The sequence below is a fragment of the Macrobrachium nipponense genome, chromosome 40, assembly GCF_015104395.2.
Source record: "Macrobrachium nipponense isolate FS-2020 chromosome 40, ASM1510439v2, whole genome shotgun sequence".
In the NCBI taxonomy this organism is placed as follows: domain Eukaryota; kingdom Metazoa; phylum Arthropoda; class Malacostraca; order Decapoda; family Palaemonidae; genus Macrobrachium; species Macrobrachium nipponense.
This window is the reverse complement of record NC_061101.1, coordinates 29,665,479-29,676,005: the sequence shown is the minus strand read 5'-3', so window position 1 is coordinate 29,676,005 and position 10,527 is coordinate 29,665,479. Positions and strand designations below refer to the sequence as shown.

Sequence of the window (10,527 nt, the reverse complement as noted above, 5' to 3'; positions counted from 1 at the left end):
GCAGGACTGCGAAGTCTGTCCTGTTAGCTTAGTGCTCTTTGGCGGTCAACTTTGACCTCATCAAGAGACTGGGAAAACATATGGAGCAATCCGGTATCACACAACAAACATGCAACATGGCTCCAGGAAGTCAAGGAAGAAGAAACAGGGAGAATAAAACAAAAATTCACTGACATCACGACAGACACAGTCAGACACCAACTAAAGAAAATGCCAAAACAAATGGAAACCCCCAGGTCCCGATGAAGTCCATTGATACTGGCTAAAAACTTCAAGGCCCTACACCCACGAATAGCAGAACAAACTCCAGCATTGTATCTCAAATCACCATGCACCCAAATGGATGACCACAGGAAGAACATCCTTAGTACAAAAAGACAAGAGATCACGACAGACACAGTCAGACACCAACTAAAGAAAATGCCAAACTGGAAAGCCCCCAGGTCCGATGAAGTCCAGGATACTGGCTCCAGCATTGTATCTCAAATCACCATGCACCCAAATGGATGACCACAGGAAGAACATCCTTAGTACAAAAAGACAAGAGTAAGGGAAATATAGCCAGTAACTACAGGCCTATCACCTGCCTACCAATAATGTGGAAGTTACTAACAGGTATCATCAGTGAAAGGCTATACAATTACCTAGAGGAGACAAACACCATCCCCCCCCAACAGAAAGGCTGCAGAAGGAAGTGTAGGGGCACAAAAGACCAGCTCCTGATAGACAAAATGGTAATGAAGAACAGTAGGAGAAGGAAAACCAACCTAAGCATGGCCATGGACAGACTATAAGAAAGCCTTCGACATGATACCACACACATGGCTAATAGAATGCCTGAAAATATATGGGGCAGAGGAAAACACCATCAGCTTCCTCAAAAATACAATGCGCAACTGGAATATAATACTTACAAGCTCTGGAATAGACTAGCAGAGGTTAATATCAGGAGAGGATCTTCCAGGGCGACTCACTGTCCCCACTACTCTTCGTAGTAGCCATGATTCCCATGACAAAAGTACTACAGAAGATGGATGCCGGGTACCAACTCAAGAAAAAAGATCGGCAACAGAATCAACCATTCTGATGGTTCACATGGCTATCGACATTCAAAGCGTGTATTGGGTAAGCGCATCAAGGAAATAGATACCCTAATCCAGACTGTAAGGATGTATCTGGGGACATTCAGGATGGAGTTTGGAATAGAAAAATGCGCCCTTAGTCAACATACAAAAAGGCAAAGTAACGAGAAACTGAAGATAAAGCTACCAGATGGGAGCAACATATTCAAAACACATAGATGAGGACAGGATACAAATACCTGGGAATAATGGAAGGAGGGATATAAAACACCAAGAGATGAAGGACACGATCAGGAAAGAATATATGCAGAGACTCAAGGCGATACTCAAGTCAAAACTCAATGCTGGAAATATGATAAAAGCCATAAACACATGGGCAGTGCCAGTAATCAGATACAGCGCAGGAATAGTGGAATGGATGAAGGCAGAACTCCGCACCATAGATCTTTAGAAAACCAGGAAACATATGGCAATACACAAAGCACTACACCCAAGAGCAAATACGGACAGACTATACATAACACGAAAGAAAGGAGGGAGAGGACTACTAAGTATAGAGGACTGCGTCAACATCGAGAACAGAGCACTGGGGCAATATCTGAAAACCAGTGAAGACGAGTGGCTAAAGAGTGCATGGGAAGTAGGACTAATAAAAGTAAACGAAGACCCAGAAATATACAGAGACAGGAGAATGACAGACAGAACAGAGGACTGGCACTGACAGACAGAACAGAGGACTGGCACAACAAACCAATGCACGGACATACATGAGACAGACTAAAGAACTAGCCAGCGATGACACAATGCATGTACAGAGGGGAGAGCTAAAGAAGGAAACTGAAGGAATGATAACAGCGGCACAAGATCAGGCCCTAAGAACCAGATATGTCCAAAGAACGATAGACGGAAATAACATCTCTCCCATATGTAGGAAGTGCAATACGAAAAATGAAACCATCAAACCACATAGCAAGCGATGCCCGGCACTTGCACAGAACCAGTACAAAAAGAGGCATGATTCAGTGGCAAAAGCCCTCCACTGGAGCCTGTGCAAGAAACATCAGCTACCTTGCAGTAATAAGTGGTACGAGCACCAACCTGAGAGTGATAGAAACGATCAGGCAAAGATCCTCTGGGACTATGGTATCAGAACGGATAGGGTGATACGTGCAAACAGACCAGACGTGACGTTGATTGACAAAGTCAAGAAGAAAGTATCACTCATTGATGTCGCAATACCATGGGACACCAGAGTTGAAGAGAAAGAAAGGGAAAAAAGGGAAAAAATGGATAAGTATCAAGATCTGAAAATAGAAATAAGAAGGATATGGGATATGCCAGTGGAAATCGTACCCATAATCATAGGAGCACTAGGCACGATCCCAAGATCCCTGAAAAGGAATCTAGAAGAACTAGAGGCTGAAGTAGCTCCAGGACTCATGCAGAAGAGTGTGATCCTAGAAACGGCACACATAGTAAGAAAAAGTGATGGACTCCTAAGGAGGCAGGATGCAACCCGGAACCCCACACTATAAATACCACCCAGTCGAATTGGAGGACTGTGATAGAGCAAAAAAAAAAAATAAATAAATAAATAAAATAATAATAATAATAATAATAATAATAATAATAATAATAATAATAATAATAATAATAATAATAATAATAATAATAATAATAGTAAAATTTAAGGAGTCCTTCTTTTAGGGCAGTGCTATTGAAAACAATTGTCGGTATATCGGTCTTATTTCATATTTAGTTATTTACCCCCTTTTACTATAACTTTCTCTCTCTCGTCTCCTCTCTCTCTCTCTCTCTCTCTCTCTCTCTCTCTCTCTCTCTCTCTCCTTGCCGGCTGATGTTTAACTGAGGGAGCCGTCTTTGGTTAATAGTCTGACTGGACTCTGTCCGTAAGAGAATTAGATGGTGAGATAAAATGAAGGAAGATGGAGAAGGTGCATCAGGCAACCGACCCTTTAATGAAGGGGGATCAACGGTGGGAAAGAATAAGAACGACCGTCCGTAAGATTTAGTTAAAGAAAGAAAAGAAAGAATTGTTTAGCAACTCCTACTGCAGGTTTTCAGTATTTTAAGCTGACAAATACATACACATCCATAAACCAGTACCTTACGATGCAGTAGTCGAATGTTCATAACGAATAACTTTATTATTAATAATACCAAGGTTACTGTTGAGCTATGTACCACATAGTTTTTTTTTTATTAAAAGCAAAACATTTGTGATAATGCACCCAAAGCAATATTATAGTATTTCCGCAACGATAATATTTCCTGCAAGGCCATACTATTTTATTTTGGGTTCTAAACTTTAAGGCGGCATCAATTTTCCCATAATAGAAAAATCATTGACTTTTAAATGCATTCAAGGAAAACCATGGGAAACTTGAATGAGGCTTTTGAAAGGGCGGAGAGAGAGAGAGAGAGAGAGAGAGAGAGAGAGAGAGAGCTGCTTTATCTTTCGGCTTAAATGCTTTCACATATTTTGGTCGTTACAATTCGCGTTTTCAGTTTTGTACAGGAATGGGAAGGGCGTTAAAGTTATAATCTGTAGGTTTAGTCTAGGCCTAGGTATATATACTCATAAAGCACTAGCAGCTCCAGAAAAATTTCATGGGGCCACCAATTTTCATATTACACACACACACACACACATACATACACACACACACACACACACACACACTATCACTATTTAAGTATAAATTATGGAATGGACAGCAATCGCCTGTTCTATCAGGAATACAGAATCCATTATTATTATCGTTAAGATTATTATTTTTCTCTCAAAATTTTATTTCTATAAAAAAATTATTTTTTATTTTTACTATTTTTATATCTCATTTATGTTTTCATTATCTAAATCTTCAATATTATTTTGTCATTATTTTTCATGGGGGCGAGGCACAAGTGACCCCCCTCTTGATCTGCGAATAACTTAAAGAAACTTTATTTTTATGTGTGTGTGTGTGTGTGTGTGTGTGTGTGTCACAGTTATTAACAACATCGAATTCACTTATTACTAAGTGCATCTGCCCCCAGCCAGGATAACAAACCAGTTTCAGATGCACTTATAAATTTTTCGCTCCCGTTGAATGTAATTTTCAAGTAAATTATTGTAATTTTATGGGATATTTGGGGCCTTGATATTTTGTGATTAAAATGTCATGCATGTGTAAATGTCAAAATGATAATTTTAATCCAGGCGTTGAAAACTTAGGAATCAGCTGCTCTGGGGGAGAGTAAATGCTTGAAAGTAAAGAGCCTGAATTCGGCTTTATATGCACAGAAGAGATGAAATCAGCTTTTGTCTACCCCTTTACTTGATTCTAAAGTTTATAGGTTTATATCCTGTCCTCATGGATGAACTTATAAATTATAATTAGAGTGGTTGTAAGTAAGTTATACTTTGATAAAGTGAATTAAGAGGTTAAACGTGTATTTATGGCTTAATGTTTGTGATTATAAAACAATCATGTTCTTGATATTCTTCTGTGTGGATTTCAGGCTTTGTAGTGACAAGCAAATCCAAAGGTGTGAATATTTTGATGGACATTGCATTTATTATATATATATATATATATATATATATATATATATAATATATATATATATATATATATATATATATATAAACATACACAGTAGTGCCTCAGGTTACAAAATTAATCTGTTCCGAAGTGGCCTTCGTAACCTGATTTTTTCGTATGTAGAAATACGTTTTACATGTAAATTGCCTAATTCGTTCCAAGCCCTACAAAAACACCACAGTAAATTTCATAATAAAACTATATTGACCAATAAACAATGAAATACAACAATTTGGACCATTCAGTACCTAACATAACCATGACTGTACCTGTAAATAAAGTGTATTAGTGTACAGGGTACATGAAATACTGTACGTACATGTGCGTACGTATGTAGTAAAATGTGGAACCTAACCTTACCTTTCAAGTGAGGCGATGTCCAAAAGTGACAACAGAGGAGGAGGAGAAATGGCAGAAAACATGAACCCTTAACTTTAACGTTTGAAATACATTAAAAATGGCGGAGAAAAACAAATTAACACTAAACTTTACGAAACACATTAACAAATGGCAGAAAACATTAACACTTCTTGATTATCTCCTTCTTGTTCTCCATAGAAAGCATCCTCTTCTTTCCGTGAACTTCAGCAACATTCTTGGGACCCATCGCTAATAACGTAAGTAATTAAGTTCACACACAACTCGATAAAGTAACTTACAGTACAACGAAAGCGAAATCACTAACACGAATGTACGTTAACAAACGAAATATATGTGAACGCACTAATTCCAGGTGTTTACCATAACGCTGCCGCAAAAAATGGTCAAGGAATGCCTTTACTTAGAGGCATGATGGAACAGATGCTGACCAATAGGAGAACGGGAGGATGGTGGCGAGTCTACTGAGTTGGCAGCATGCTAGTTTTTAAAATTGTTCTCGGCGGCCCCGGGCGAATCTCGGACTTTACCCTTTGCAACCTGATGAATTATTTTCGAACACAGAAGCAAAAAAAATCTTCGTCTTTGCTTTCGTAGCTTGAATTTTTCGTACACAGGGACTTTCATATGAGAGGTTCCACTGCATATATATATATATATATATATATATATATATATATATATATTATATATATATATATATATATAATATAATATTATTATAATATATATATAGATATATATATATATATATATATATATATATATATATAATGATAATAATAAATGCAATGTCCCTCGAATTTTTCACACCTTTGGATTTGCTTGTCACTACAAAGCCTGAAATCCACACAGAAGAATATGAAGAACATGATTGTTTTATAATCACAAACATTAAGCCACAAATACACTTTTAATCTCTAATTCAGTTTATCTAAGTACTAACTTCCACCCACATCTAATTATAATTTATAAGTTCGTCCATGAGGAAAAGATACAAACCTAAAAACTTTAGAATCAAGTAAAGGGGTAGACAAAAGCGGTTTTCATCTCTTCTGTGCATATAAAGCCGAATTCAGGTTCTTTACTTTCAAGCATTTACTCTCCCCCATAGCAGCTGATACCTAAGTTTTCAACGCCTGGATTAAAATGATCATTTTGACATTTATACATGCATGACATTTTAATCACAAATATCAAGGCCCAAATATCACATAAAATTACAATAATTTACCTTGAAAATTACATTCAACGGGAGCAAAAATTAATAAGTGCATCTGGACTGGTTTGTATCCTGGCTGGGGGCAGATATATATATATATATATATATATATATATATATATATATATATATATATATATATATATATATATATATATATATATATATATACAGTGGACCCCCGTATTCGCGTTCTCCAGATTCGCGGACTCACACATTCGTGATTTCTCTCGGGAACGTTTCCCTGCATTATTCGCGGAAAATTCGCGGGTATTTTTGGTCTATGATAAATACCACAAATTCCTGGTTTTTTTTGATGATTTTTCAATCATAAAAATGCACTTTTCGTGATAAAACTATTCAAAAAAACCCCTGTAGGAAAATTTTTAGTGGGTTTTTCTTGAGTTTTATCTAATAAAATAGGCTGTTTTTAGCATTTTTATAGGGTTCCAAACATTCGCGGATTCTAACTATTCACGGGGGGGTCTGGTACGCATCCCCCGCGAATACGGGGGGACCACTGTATATATATATATATATATATATATATTATATATATATATATATATATATATATATATATATCTATATATATCATATATATATATATCTATATATATATATATATATATAATATATGATATATATATATATATACTATGTATAATATATAATAATATAAACATGGGGGAAGAACCCCCAGTATCATAAGGTAAGCGTGGACACGAAACGGAAGGCAGACCCCATTACTCCATTACACACACAGGCTTCTCTCTCTCTCTCTCTCTCTCTCCCGGCAATCACCCCTCTCTCTAGCACCGACAATCTCTCTCTCTCTCTCTCTCCTCCAAGGAATCTCTCTTCTAACAGGTAATGAAAATGAGAGAGTTGCATCATAACATAACGTTTATTTACAAGAATAAATAAAATCAATTAACCAAGTAACCCAGTCTTACAGACTAACCCAAAAACTACAATGTCAGTCACCCAAAAGTCCACACCCCTCCGGGAACTCTTTTGTCCCCGGTATTTCCAGATCCGTCCATCCCACCAACCGGAATATCACTCACTGATAAATAAAAACACTTTGGCACCCGCTATCGTGGCTTTGCCTTCCTCCCCCGAATCTCTGTGCAAGTCTTCCCATAGACTTGGCTAGTGATACATTATGAATAGAAGAGGCGCACACGCACATACGAATGCACACTTCGACAACGCCTCATATTACTGGCTGCATCTAGTTTCACAAAGGCACTTTGAGAAGAGTTCATAAACTGTCGTACGTTGACTTCCTGAACTAAGCACTTTTATCTCACGCCACCCCTAGAATCTCATTGATCAGCTACTCTCAGGTCGTCACCTCTGCACTGTTTCTCCACATTCCATAGGTCACAGAGAACGCACGAACATATATTATTAATCAAAATCCCTAGGCCTTACAGATTGCTCGGCCGGCCACCTATATGCTAGCCCCCCACCCCGCCTAGCAAAAGGTCGAACAAAAAAACAGCTTATATATAAAACATTGGCCGGGTTAAAAACAAAATAAGTAAAACTGCACGTCTCTGGCATTATAAAATAAACGTCTTATCACGCTTTAATCTCCCAATAACACAAAACTCATTTTTCTCTCAATATTTTCTGCATTAGGATTCTTGAATATCCCTCTTCGCTTGTCTGCAACTAGCTGACAGACAGCAACAGGCTATAGCAGGCTGTAGCAACTGTAGGAAGACGGAATGCCTCCCTCATCGTAGAAGACTCTCACGGCTTCTAAAAAAACACGCTGTAGAATTCTCACGAACACCCATCATGGAAATACTTGTAATCATCCCTGGGGTAAAATAACAGCAACCTCTCGGCACGGCTGGTGGACGTCTTGCTGGTGTCGGGGAACGACTTTTGGTGTGTGTTAGTATGTCAGTCAAGTCACTGGTCAATCTAAGAAAATTAACCCAGACATACTACCTCTATCAACAAGAATGACTCAAAAAGGTCAGAAAATACTAACTGAACGTCTCCCAATTAACTCCCTTTAATATGACTACTAAATCATAAGTCATCATCACAACTCTCTAAGAAAAAAGAAACATCAAGTTCTCCAACTCATTCTCCAAACTCACACATCAGCACACACACAACTCAGAAATTACAGCAACTCCCACGAATTCTGCACTCACATTTCGAACTCGAATGTGCTCACAAGAGAAAAAAAGAAAAGAAAACAAAATCGTAATAAGCCCAAGAAAAAAAAAGAAAGTATCTCGTAACATACCCGACCCAAAAAATAATCTCTCAAGTTCTGACATTCAAACAACCCACAAAATCAGTAAAAATCTCCAACTTTTAACAGCAAAAACCCCTTTACTGCTCAATAATTAATCACAATGAGACTTAATGTCAAACTCCCATTACTTAAGTAACAACACCAGAAAAATCACATCTCCCGGTAAAATCAAATCTCCCGTCCAAAAAAGAAATGCTACTTAAGCTCAATCCCCAAATCATATCTCTCATAGGAAAAGGAAGAAAAACAATAAAAAAAAAGGATAATCACAAGTATATTTCCCCAACATCACTAAAATACATAATACATTGTTATAATATGGCATAACTCCCGCGTTTTTCCCAAGAAATGCTCCATGTAAAGTTATGGAATTTGCCAGAAAGCAAAACTCTCACACATGCGCTTTCGTGAAATGCTATAGCCAACATTTCCAGATATTGCAAAAATTCTGATCTGTCACCATCAGAGGAAAAGAAACAGCACACGCTCAGCACACGCTTGTCAGCAGAAAAATCGCCTGCGGACGCATGCTCAGACAGTAGGCCATAAAAATTAAAAATGTCTAGTCAGGAAGACACATTAAGTTTGGAAACAACTCATGATTCTCAAGGAAAAAAAAGGAGTCTAACTGACACATTTCACAGAATTAACTCCAGGATATGACTAATGTGTTCAAAAATTTGTGTCTCAAGACTTAATTCTCTCAACATGACTTTTCCCAAATTATATTTCTCCAATAATAACACACTTGTGAACATGAAAAATGCACACACATCTCCATAGGACGATCGTAATGCAGTAATGCCCATTCGCCTCTATAGACATGAAACCAAAAAAAAGAACCTCAGAAATCTCCTCTTTGCTCAAAAAAACTCCATAACCACAAAAAGAGGGTCACCCGCCAAAGATTAATTCCAACTCCATTATGAGACACCATATTAATAATAGCACCACTCCGGTTATAAAAATATTTCCTCCATTTGGTTAATAACCAACCCCTTATATTATTCTCTTATTTCTCCAAAGCCACATGTCAGTAGAAAAAAAAACACCACTCCAGGAATAGAGAATAATCACCTTTATTTCGGCAAATACAATATATTTACCTCTATTTCCCCAATAACTCCATGTGGAACAAAACAAGGCTCCAAAAAATATATCTCCAAAAAAGGAATATCAAAAATGAAATCCCATCTCCCAAAAAAAATGTGCACTCAAGGCAACTAACTCACATACTCCCAAATATTGCCCCATAATCTCCAAATATGTGTCTCCATTTGCAACAAAGATGGCTGCAAAATAATTGAACTAAACATAGCTCATACCATTATTGGCAAATATCAAAAAATGGCCAAAATATATCTCCCATATATTATATCTCAAATCATAACTCCAAAATAATATATACCTCCAATTATCTCTCCAAATAATATATCTCAATTATAACTCCAATTCTCCAGAGAATAACTCAATGTTATAGTAAAAAACTATAAAAACTCTCTCCATTTAGCATAACTGCTAAAAAAGGGGGCAAAACTCGGCAAATAAAACTGTCTAGAAAATCTAGAAAAAAGAAACCATCAATGTGCCACAACTCATTATAACAGAATTCCCAACTCACAGTGTTCTAAGCAAAGACTTCTCCATATGCACTACGACATAAGCCACTAGAAAACTTAACCAAGTTTCCTATCTCTCACAAAGTTGTCACAATACAACTAATGTATTGTGCAAGAAAAACTCACAATTTTCTGGAACATAAATATCCAGAGAAAAAATGTAGTGCCATTACGTATGCATTCAAACGTGCAAATTCTCCCATATATTTTCTCTATAGCATCAAATAGCTAAAACACAACACTTTCTCTTAAATGACTCTAAGTCATGAACTGAGATTAAAAAATATCCACACAACTGGAGAGCAAAAAATAAATTCAAATTCACCCATGG

At 37.0% G+C, this 10,527-nt stretch overlaps 1 protein-coding gene across 1 annotated transcript in view; it reads left to right on the top strand.

The window, feature by feature from the left end:
- Positions 1-10,527, top strand: part of LOC135212047 (glutamyl-tRNA(Gln) amidotransferase subunit A, mitochondrial-like) — a gene marked incomplete in the record, with an annotated part of 108,139 nt that overhangs the window by 6,137 nt on the left and 91,475 nt on the right.